Below are 12,917 nucleotides of genomic sequence, written 5' to 3' on the forward strand. Positions count from 1 at the left end.
TGAAAAGACTTCAACTATCCTTCTCTATTAGACTTATTCTCCACAATTGTTGTTCTTCCCTCTTGTTCCTCCGGTATGTTAACCTAATGACTTAGGTCCATTGGCACTTGCATTCATGTAGACCACACCACCACTCAATCTGTGCGAATAACATAACAATCGAAACCCTAATTGTTGAAGAGACAATGAGAGCCTTTACCAACAATAAGAAATCAAATAGAATGCTCAAAACAGTATATGCAGTAAATTTTGTGAATGGAGGGCTAGTAGAGAATTCAATTACAGAAGAAATTGTAGAGAAAAAGCAAAGGTAATGGGGACCTAATAGTAGAGGCCAGTTGGTTTGGGTTGAAGACTTGGACGAAATAGTTGCAGGGGTCTCCAATACCCTAAGTGCTTAGCTCCCTTAGCAATTTCTTACCTCAAACAAAATCCAAACTCTCTGAATTCGAACACATTTTGTTTTTTCAACTTGTTGTTCTCCTTCATTTCCTCCATGTTTGGTGATAATACCGTCAACAACTCGCATTAGATTGAGATGCGGGAGAGAGGGAAGTGATATTGAGCTCTTTTGATTGTTTTAAAAGTCGTAAAATGCTCTCTAGTTTGGTTTCGCTGACGAAAATGGGAAAGCCGAGAGAAGATGGAGATGAGAATCTCTCCGGTATCCTAAGCATGTTGAGATTGTGTAGAACTTAAGATGACTGGATATTAAAAATCAATCAGTAACTTGATAAACCAAGCCAAATTGATTTGATTGCTCTGAATAGTTTTCTACCTCACCGGTGAAGGGTATTTGATGAAGACAATTGTGTTGTTGAGTTTTTTCCCCCTCATATTTTGATAGGGATATTTTTGGAATTGAAAAAAAATAAATAGTGATTTTGACGATTTTCAGTAACAAATTGGACTAATGTGTCCAATTAAAATCCAACTTAAGGGTGTCAGTGTTTTTGAATCATAAAGTAGGGTGTCGATGCTTTAAGGCCTCCATTTTGGGGTGTGGGTGCAATTTGCTCATCATTTAAATAATTTAGGGGATTGGGAGTATACCAACACTGCATTAAAATAATAGAATAATCGACTGTAGGGCATTACATCCACCCCACTTGAAAAAAAAATTTCATCGTCGAAATTTGCTTACCTGATCAACTAAAAGTTGAAGGTATCAGGTCCTCATATCGGATTCCAGCTCCCAGGATGCCTTTTGACCCGAGTGATTACTCCATAGCACCTTCACAAGGGGGTACTGCCTTGTTAATTTCATCTTTTAATGTGGGGTGGATGTGATGCGCCGCATTTCTTTATACTATTTAATGCAATGTTAGTATGCTCCCAATCCCCTAGACTACTTAAATAATTAGTGACGTTTGAAACCCTAATCCATAACCGTTTCAATATGCATATCCATGGTGGGAGATCTCGCGAGATCTCGGCGAGATCTCGCGAGATATCTCGTTTTTTCACATTGGCGAGACGAGATGGAGGTCGAGATCTGGCGGTTGGGATATCTCGCTCGAGATCTCGCCATATCTCGCCATATCTCGCTATATCTCGCCATATCTCGCCATATCTCGCCATATCTCGCCATATCTCGCCATATCTCGCCCTGGATCTCGCTGGAACTCTTAATTTTTGCATTTTTTTGTGGATTTTGGCTGAATTTTCACTTGCAACTACTCTTAGCACATCTACAACAAGGAAGATCAATCATTCTTTACTTGTCTTATGAATTTATGATTTAATGACTTATATAGAACTTCTAATGGTTGTATAATTATTTTATTCTTGAAAATTGAGATTGTGATACTCATATGGATGGAATTTTGATAACATTTAAGTTAGTTGATGCATTTGATATACATGCTTTTCATTTATATGCTTTAAAGGTTCTATATTACATGTTGTATAACATTACATTCCCTAATCCTACTACATTTCGGTTTCACACTATGGGTAGACTTAGATACATAGGGCTGTTTCTGACAAATCCAAGGCCACCAACGTGTTCAAAAGGCCTTAAATAAGCTAAATACCAAGTTTCAACCCAATTGAGACCCTAAAACCCACCGAGATGGGCCACCGAGTTGACGCCAAAAAATTGTATATCTCGACCGAGATCTCACCGAGATGGTCGAGATCTCTCTTTTTCAAGGTGGCGAGATCTCTCGAGAGAGCGAGATCTTCTACCATGCTTCTCGTACAACTCTACATTAATGTTATGTACATTGAATCATGATGGGAGATCTCGCGAGATCTCGCCGAGATCTCGCGAGATATCTCGGTTTTTTCATAAACCGAGACGAGATCAAGGGCGAGATCTGCGAGATGGGATATCTCGCTCGAGATCTCGCTATATCTCGCTATATCTCGCCATATCTCGCCCCAAATCTCGCCATATCTCGCTGGAACTCTCATTTTTTACCAAATTTTTTGTAGATTTCAGCCAAAGTTTCACTTGCAACTACTCTTAGCACATCTACAACATCAAAGAAAGCTCAATCATCCTCTACTTGTCTTATGAACTTATGCGTTAATGACTTATATAAAACTTCTAACGGTTGTATACTTTTATCATTCTATTCTCGATAGTTAAGATTGTAATACTCATATGAATGTTATCTTGATGACATTGAAGTTATTTGATGTATTTGATACACATGATTTTCATTTATATGCCTTAAGGTTTTATATTACATGTTATATAACCTTGCATTCTCTAATCCTATAGCATTAATGGTTTTATATTATATGTTATATAACATTGCATTCTCTAATCATAGAGCATTTCGGTTTCACAATATGGGTAGACTTAGAAATCATACTTAGGGCTGTTTTCTCACAAATCCAAGGCCACTAGTGTGTTCAAAAGGCATCAAATAGGCTAAATACCAAGTTTTAGCCTAACTGGGACCCTAAAACCCACCGAGATGGGCTGCCGAGTTGATGGCCAAAAAATGGCATATCTCGACCGAGATCTCGCCGAGATGGTCGAGATCTCGGTTTTTCATGGTAGCGAGATCTCGCTCGAGAGCGAGATCTCCCACCATGTGCATATCTGTCCATCGGTCTCTTATATGGCAGAATTAGACTGAACAGATGACAAAGAAAGAATCAATGCAATTTTTTGAACTTGAAGATATTAATAATTGGATCCCTGAGTAGGCCTTGCGTGAGAATTGGAGTGGGCTCGTAAGCTTATAAGATAGGCCTACTAATATTTAATCAAGGGTATTAATGGGTATTTATACATATACATATTTTGATTATAAATAACAAAGTATATATATACACACATACATATTAAAAAGTGGTGACTAATTAAAGACAAAAGGAGGAGGTCGCACGTATTCCCCTCTCCCCCTTCCACTTCCTTTTCTAAAGTGGAGGTGGAGAGAGGAAGAGAGAAGATGGAAAGAGTGAGGTGTCATTGGATGATTAAATGATTATTTAAATAAAATTGATAAATATAGTCTTTATCTTTAAGGGGATAAGGTGTTCAAATATTGTTAAATGTTTATTTAACTAAAATGATAAAATACAATAATGCAATCTTTATTTTAATTATAAATAAGGGGGTGGGATGCTTTGTAAAGAGAAAACCCGTAAGCTTTCAAAAAGAGAGGAGAGAGAGGAGAGAGAAGAGAAGGAGAAAACGAGAGTTGAGAGTAGAAAAGAGAGAGAGAGAGTAAAGAGAGAGAATGGAAGCCTCGTTTGATTCCCTGCATATTCTGGAATAACCGAAAATCATTCGGTTTCAGAGAAAAGATTTTGTCAGGGGAAGATGGGTGGGTATTATAACCCAACTCATGTTATGGTCTCAAGAATTTATGTGCATTTTTGATCACACAATATTATTTGTCAGATTTGTATACTGTGCGCCTGATTTATTCGCACACGATACCTTTGATTTATTCACATATTGTGTGCCTGATTGATTCGCATACTGTGCATTGATTGATTTGGACATTATGCCGTTGATTGATTCACATACTGTGTGCTTGATTTATTTGCACACGATGCCTTTGATTGATTTATATATTGTGCGTCTGATTGATTCGCACTCTATATTGCTGATTGATTAGTATATTGTGCTTTTGATTTCTTTGCATACTGTGTGCCTGACTTATTCGTACACTCTGCCCTTGATAGATTCGTATACTGTGTGCTTGATTTATTTGCACATTTCGTACTTGATTGATTCACATACTATGCACTTGATTGATTTGCATACTGTGCACCTGATTTATTTGCACATTATGCCTCTGATTGATTCGCATACTGTGCCTCTAATTGATTTGCAAACTATATCTCTGATTAATTTGCATTGTGCGCTTGATTTATTCGCCATCCGTGCTTGATTTATTTGCCAATATACCTCTGATTGATTCGCATACTGTGTGTTTGATTGATTCACACATTATGCCTTTAATTGTCTTGCATACTATGCACCTAATTGATTCCCACACTATGCTTTTGATTGATATGCATACTATGCACCTGATTGATTCGCATACTTTGTGCATATTTGATTTTTAAACCTACATATGTTTTAGGAGCTGGCTATGATTTGGTAATCCAATGGAATTTAATTATTCAGTTTTTGTCATCCTTGCATTACCTTGCAATGATTAAAATTTAATAAATGCAAGATTATAGTGCTGACGAGTACAACCTTTGTGGCTAGAGTAAAGTGAAAAGAGTAAGTCTGTGCCTATGATGGCAATGTACGAGGTGTATATGGTTTTATGCCTAAAGAATGAAGCTACTTTGGTGGTGAAGAGACAGAAGATAGTAGTCACTTTGGTGGTGAAGAGATAGCTACTTCGGTGGTAGAGAGAAATGTGCATCCTCTGGATTTGCCTAGATTTGAGACTATAATGCTAGAGAAACAGAGATGAAAATATGTGAAAGGATTTTTTAAAAGATATATGATTATTTTCTATAATATGTATTTCTGCAAAGATTTATGTTGCAAATATCTTTCATAACATGTATTCTCTGCAAAGAAAATGTTTTATTTTAACATATGGGCATGATAACTTTTATTCTTTTGTTATTTGTTATTTCATATCTGTAGCATGGTTGTGTTATGATATTCATTGGACTAGTTTCGTTCATTTTCCCCCTCATTGTAAACAGATAGGCGGATTCAGGACAAGGGTGAGGATATTGCAATCCAAGGAAACAATTAAAAGCTCAAGTTCCTGTTAGAGTCTAGTAGTTTAACTCATCCTAGGTCGAGGGTTATGATTTGGGCTTTTGTATGAGCTAGCAGAAGTGTCATGTTTAGATGATACTGTACTATAGTGTGTATTACTATACTATAATAGTTGCCATTAGATAATTTGAAGTTGTAATTGCCCTCTCTTTTAATATAAATGTTTCCGTTGTATGGTATTAATAGTCTACATTATTGTCGAAGATGAGGAAAGAGAGAAATAATTGCCATGCATGGTTTTCAAAGCATCCGCTTAGGCGGTAAGGCGGTTTTTCAATTGCCTTATTTGCCACCACTTTGTCAACATGCAGTTTTTCAGCCGCTTTTTTGCCTAATTGCTACCACTTTGTCACCTTGTGTGCCTTATTACTGCCTAGACGCCAAAGTGGTTGCTTTTTTGACATTTTGCACATATTAATATTTTTTTCTTGATTTTTTTTTTCAATCAAATTTTATTCTACAAAGCCACGTACAGATTTAATAGTTAGTCATTTCGGAATCGGGAATCAATGAATCATTAGATGAACAAGGCACTTATTAGGCATCACACTATCACAAAGGTAAGTAAAAATGTAAAGTTACTAATTTCATTCTCATACTTATAATTTGATCTAGTTTATAGTCATGATGCTTGATGAGATGAACTTATGTTTGTGTTCTTTTTTGGATAATCTTTTATAATTATGATTATTGAATGCTTGTCTTTTTTTGGATGAATGTGATTTTTTATCCTACCGCTTTGGTTGCCTTATTGCTGCCTAGGCGCCGCTTTGTCGCTTAATTGCCTAGGCGGAGCTCCAGTCGCTTTGGTCGCCTTGCTGCCTTGACAACCATGCTGCCATGTCTCCCAGGAGGGGTTTAGGTTTCATGGGTGCAACCATCTTGTTGTGTTCAAAACATGGAAGCAAACTCCGTGCAAATCAGGGGTTAAGGCTATGTACATTTGCCCCTCATACCTTTTGTTGGGAGGAACCTCATGTACTAGGGTGGTCCTATATATATATTCAGATTGAGTTCAAAGACAAAAGCCTTAATGATATATCCTAAAGGGCTAACCATCTTCATTTGCCATAGGTCCCTTATAGTTTACAGGAATTACTCTTAAAACAGCTATATGATGTTTCACAATGATGCAGCGCAGGCACGTGAACAATTGCATATCTATTGGGGATTTATATGAAAGTTAAGACAAAATTTCTTTAGAAAATAAGTTGAATGGCTTCTGAAAGTGGAGAGTTGAGGGATATACCTATTCTTCTGCTTGGTTATCTTACAATTAACGGTGAATGGGTTTCTAATGTCATTTTACTGATAATCTTAATTTTTGGTTAAGATGCTAAAATCAACTCTGATTATACTTGGTAGTTTCCACTATTATGTTATACATATTATAAAAAATAAATTGGATAGACCTGCCTTTCTGGTACAACACCATAAAGACAACCTAGTCTTCTAAATGCGTAAAAAAAATTATTTGTCCCTCTTCTTGCTGATGGTATTAAATATGAAATACATAAGATAAATTTAACTCCTACTAAACCTCAACCCACTTTCAGGGTTGTAGTGGTTAGATGATGGTCACAAGACTGTGATGTTGATATGAAACAGGGAAGGGTTTTATATTTTGTCTAAATGGAGTCTAGTATAGAGGATTGCATGGATGGGCTAGTTCTTCCCCAGGCTGATTATCGGTGCTGAAATTCTAACAAAATATAAAATTTAAAATAAAAAACAATAATTATAATTATTCAAAAAGAAGAAGAAGGAGAAGAAGGTTTTATATTTAGTGACTGTTAGCCTCTCCAAAACAGACCTGCAGATGCTCTTCTTTTTTATGTCTCAATGACTATGTGCGAGCAACCTTGTACTCTCTACTTTGATGAGTTAATCGACTTCTTGGGGTGTATTATTCCTTGCCAGAGCCCCATTTACTCAGTTCTTTTAGTTGAAGAATCTGCTGTTGATTCTTTCAGAGACAATCTGCTGATTCTTTTGCCGTGGGGGGGGGGGGGAATTAACCTGCAATCCTTTCATGCTCTTTGCAGCATGATTCTCTCTTTTTTACAGGATCTCTTTATTCTGGTTAAAAAAATAAATAAATAAATAAAAACTGTGATGCTGATTGTTGGATTTTGTTTCTCTTGATTTGTCTTCTTTGCAGGTTCTGCTTCACCTTTTGTTCACACTGCAGATGTGACCTCTTCGTCTTTTTTTATTTTATTATTATGTTACTATTTCTATCTTCTATATTATTATTTTCCCTCACGGTACACTCTACTTCTTGTATGCCTTAAGTTATTTGATGTTACCAAACTACCCCTTCCACTCATACATGACCATCTCTTTATTTATTTTAGCATCCATGCTTCTGAAAATTACTGATCTGCCATCTCTACTTTAACTTAAGTTCATTTACAGATTTGCCATTCTTTTCCTATATTTACAAATAACTTCTTGAAAATTTCTAGTTTATTATAATAGTGCCGTTATTTCCTTGAGTTGGGTTAATTTGCTTTGATTTTGTGAGCGCATGAGTTAGCAAGATGGGTTTGGAACCCAGGATTGACTGTTATTTGGTAACTAATTTCTATATGTAATCCTACATGTGAGGGGGAGATTAGAGACTTTTGCTGTCTACTTAGGATTTGTTGAAGAATATCATTGGTGAAGATCTTTATCCTCTTAAGATGGTAACCTATACTACTTTTACCTACCTACTTGGTGTATACTCATCTACATTACCTTACCTACTTACTTGATCTATGGTAACCTATACAACCTTTACCTATCTATTTGGTCTGTAGTTCATTATACTACATTTACCTATCTACTGGGTTTGTAGTAACCTATACTACCTTACCTACTTGGTCCGTGGTAACTTATATTGTCTTTTTTCTACCTACTTGGTCTACAATAACTACTACTACCTTTTAACTGCCCATACTACCTTTGCTACTACTTTGCCTTCTTGCAAGAGGTTATGTGTGGACATTGAAACTACAATTTTTTATATGTTGATATGGAGATTCCTCCCTACTACTGGCATTATTTGGATAGTGCCTTTGATACTACTATACTTATGGATCTTGTTCGTCCTCAATATTGCCGACTACTTTTATTATTGCTTGTTCATTCGACATGACGAATTTAAGGGTTATTTTATTTTATTTTATTTTATTTTTTGTTTAAAAATTTGATATTGATTATCTTCTGGGTGAAATTCTCTCAGTGTTTATCTATGTTTGCTATTGCTACACAATTCAAGATTGGTGTTGCTTTTCAAGTTTATTCTTATTGTCCAAGCTGGAGTCTTCTTTATGTATACTCTAACTTGAGGGGGAGTGTTGAGAATTACAGCAGCCTTGGTATACAAGTTGCACAAGTTTCTATTTTAGAGAAGCAGTCTTAGTTTCACAAGTTTTGGAAAATCAGAGTTTCTATTTTAGCTTAAGTTTCTATTTTTGTTACTTTCTAATTTGATTACTTTTTGAATTTTCTTTCAGTCCCTAAGCTGATTACTGGTGTTGAAATTTTAACATATTTAATTTTTTATTTATATTTATATTAAGTGCTGAGGGATTCACGAGGGACATGGGTTTAAGGGTTCACGTGAGGAGCAAGGGTGATCTCAGAGAAAAAGGAGTGTGAGCTTCATTTTAGGGCTGCTTGTTTCCAGGGTTTTGCAGGGCTGGGGTTACAGGGTGTATTCAGTTCGGTCTTATTTTGAACATTTTGCATGAGCAGGAGTTGGGGTTAAAGAGGGAGTGGGAAGTGTGGGATCTGTGCGAATTGGATCTTCAAGCTGACTGCCTCAGCAAGTAGACACAGCTAGTGTTGACATGTGCTCCATCAATGAGTGTAAGATCGTTTCACCATGGGCCGGAGCAGTTGTGGATTATTGAATGCTTTGTCCCAGGAATTGCAAGCTAAGGTGGCAAGTGGGAATTCGAAGAGAGATGATTTGTTAGAAGAGAAATATGGATTAGATGGCTTTGTCGGTGTCAGCAAGGCCCTGCCTTTTGTGTGAGATGACCAACACTTCTCCATTAGTGTCCATCAGTAGATGGGATGGTTCCAGATCTGCCTATTACTTCCCTCTGGGCTTTCTTTCTTCCCATTGGATATCCCCATTTTATTTTTGTTCATTTCCCCCTGCTTCCTTTCCCTTTTTGGTTTAAATTAGTGACTAGTGAGGTTAATAACCCAGAAGGGAATGTCTGATTCCGTTTGCTCTTTTTACTGCTCTTTTTGAGCTTTAAATACTACTAAAAGCTCAAATAATCCTACACTCTTACAGAAAGATGGAGTGAGGGGCAAGGTGATAGGACAGTTCACATAGGCAGGCAGTGAGATGGAGTTGCGTTGGAGGGGGCAGTGTTAGGGAAGCGGTGATGGCAGGGCAGGGGCAACTTGTGAGAACTGACACACATTGTGCAAAGGCTTTAGCAAACAGAGCTGGGAGGTTTTTGGTCATGGTCTTGCGTGTCCCCTGGTGAGTGCAAGTAGTCAGGGAGCTTGCAGTTAGTGTCTCAATAATGTAATATTTCTAGGTCAAGTAGGGATGCTAATTGATAAAGGGTTGTATAGATTGATTAAAGAAGAAAAAGCTTAAGTTCAACTACATCTAAGGGTAAGGTCATTTGGTAAATTAGAGCTCTAGGTCCATGCGACATCACCGATTAACAGTACTTCGCTAACGCAGGTAATGAATGGGGTTAGTGGAGTTCAGAGTAATTTTTGACGTTTTAGGGGAGTGGGTTGTTTTTATGGTATAAGGGAGGTCAGAGTGATTCACCCAATTATTACACAATTTGAAAGTAATGTTCCTAAACTGAATAATCAGTAGGGCTGGCCAGGATACAATTATTTTGTTAATATGGACTGCATGTGGATGGTTTAGCGAGGTCTACTGCGATGAATCAACAGATATTGGAAAACCTGAATCAAAGTCAAGGGCCATGATCCCTTTATGAGTTTTGAACATCAATTTGAAGTTCTTTGAAGTTAGAAAACTCTGTTCTTCACATCATGTTGTGATTAGTTGATCCGATCCTGAGATTAATGACTAAATGAGTTGAGCATTTTGGATTTGTAACGGCATCTATGAAGGTGGTGGAGGAGGCCTGACACAAGACAACAAGAAGGAGACCAAAATGCTCATGTAGGCAAGCAAGATGACACTTGTTGTCAATGCCTGTACACCAAGGTGGTCATCTAAGTGATGCATTCTAATTATGATTGAAACTGTTATAAGATATAGTCAAGTCGTACTTCCATGATTAGTTAAACAAACATAAAAAGGTCTTTCTCCCCCTTCTTTGGGGAGGAGGGTGGGGAGGGGGCTTGGGAGTGAAAAAATATGGATAGAGCTGTTTTTGTCTTCTCTCAATGTTAATGAGGAGTATTTATGAAATATCAAGGTTCTTGGAGGGAATATAATGGGTTTCAATCAAAGCATAGTCCTGAGAAACTTGGAGGTGGGTTGGATAAGTAGAATGATAAGGGGTTACATTTGCTTTAATTTGTTTCCTGTCATTCCTTTCTTGATATAATGACTGAACTATGAGGGCCTCTCCGCATCGAGAGAAGTTTGGGGTTGAGTGTTTAATTATTAAGTCTAAATACTGATCATAGTTTGCCTAACGTACGATTTCTTCTGCAATTTGCAGGATCCATTCCTTAAACCGGATAAGAGGAAACAAGAAGAATCATTGTCTACGAAATAGACTTGGATGGAGAAGCACATTATTGCCTTGGAATGTTGTTTGGTTTCATCTGTTTCTGTGTGGGTTTTGTGTCATCAGTTCATGGATATGGACTTGGAGACTACTTGAATTGTAATTATTGTTTTGCCTGGAGATTTGAATTGCAATTTAAGAATGGAAATTTTAGTTGAATAAACTGAGATTTTAGTCCAAGTTCATGGATTTTTGTTATTATTTTCTAATGAGTGCAATATATAATCACCAAATAATCCTCAATAAATACAAGTAAAGAAAAACATATTTCATGATTTATGTTTCCAGAGCAAGGTTCTAGTTGAACGCTACCGTATGAATTGGTTGTTCTCTTCTGTTTGTGTTACTTTTGAGCTGCATTGTGGAGCACAACTTGCCATAAGCCAGCCTCAACCACCTTTTCTCTGGTACAGCAATCAACCTTTGTATTTTGGTCAAATCGGCAGATAGGATATCAATTCTTAAAAGCTTTCTCCACCTAGTTTTGTAGTTGGCTTATGAATTCTACATATTTTATCCCAAATAAATGGGAACGGCTACATCTGTCCTTGCCTTCTAATCATATTCTTATTTGAGATCATACCTGGTACAAGACCTAAAACATGCATGCCTTTTTTTTTTTTTCCGGGTTGCCAACCCCAGTTTCTAAAGCTTTGCCCTGACTAATCCGGTGTTCGACCCGGGTTGCACACCTGGTTGTGGTGGGTGAGTCTCCCAGCGAGGATTTTTTGCATCCACAAGGTTTCGATACCGGAACCTTGCTTAAGCGGACCAAGCTGCTTACCACTTGGACCAACTCCCGTTGGTAAACATGCATGTCTTTTATAATCACATTCCTAAGGTTATTGTAGGGCTGCTTCTAGCTTCTTTAGCTCCTTTAATTAGACTACATAATTCCTTAAAAAAACCCTAAACCCCCCCACCCCAAAAAAAATTTTTAAAAAAAAATCTCTGTTTTGTAACTTATTATGTATAAAAAATATTTCAATACCAGTTCTGATATAATTATTCTTTACTAATCTATAGTTCTTTTGCTATTATAGTTTTACTCACACTTTCTTACCCCTTCAGGTCACAGATTACCTTTTATTGTTCACAAGAATATATAAAAACTTACTGTGAGCGCCTAGAAACTATAACAAGTGTAGAAACTATCTCTTTGATTAGAAGTGTAGAGAGTCAACTCAGACGGCGAATTTACAACTAACAAGAGAATAGAAGCATGCTCCACTACATGAAGTTTGTTTGTTTGTTTTTTGTTTCCGAATACTTTTAGTTCGGTCTGTCATGCTATTTCCATTGCTCATAACAGAATAGAGCCACATGACAGCGACTTTCGGGTGGTCTTCTAACAGATGATTTAGAAATTTTGATTTAAATAATTATTGTTCCAGAATCTCCCTGCTCCAGTTCAACCAAGGAACGCTTCGAACCAGAGATCTGTCAACCGAAAAAATTGGTGAGAGATGTTGAAGTTAGATTCTGGGTAGCACAATTCCTCTCAGGTTAGGCTTTGCAATTTCAAGCTTAGCCTTATATATCCTCTTCTAAGCTCATTCCCGCACTGACCTTAATTCAGGGCCAAAGATTAATGTCCCTGACCTAAGCCCTACAAGGCTAAGTCAAGCCCACTCCCGCCCTGATTGTCCTTGATACAGTCGGGTTTGGATGGGTTGGCCCTAGCCCTAGCCTTGATTGACCATGTCCATGTCCCTGATTGGCTCTGTCCCTATCCTTGGCCTTATACTTGGCCCTGATCCTATCCCTAGCCATGCTCCTAATTCATTGATATCAAACATCAGATGCCAATTCACTTAAGATAAAAGGCTCCACTTCTAAGGTGTTAGAATAAAGATAATAAATAACTTTAAAAAGTAAGCAGCAACACCAACATTATGAAAACTAATGATTTGAGAGTTCTAACACACAATTTATAATATAAAAAAATAATTGTTTGT

Source organism: Hakea prostrata, chromosome 1 (genome assembly GCF_041222555.1).
Source record: "Hakea prostrata isolate BN-2017 chromosome 1, UWA_Hpros_2, whole genome shotgun sequence".
Classification (NCBI taxonomy): Eukaryota; Viridiplantae; Streptophyta; class Magnoliopsida; order Proteales; family Proteaceae; genus Hakea; species Hakea prostrata.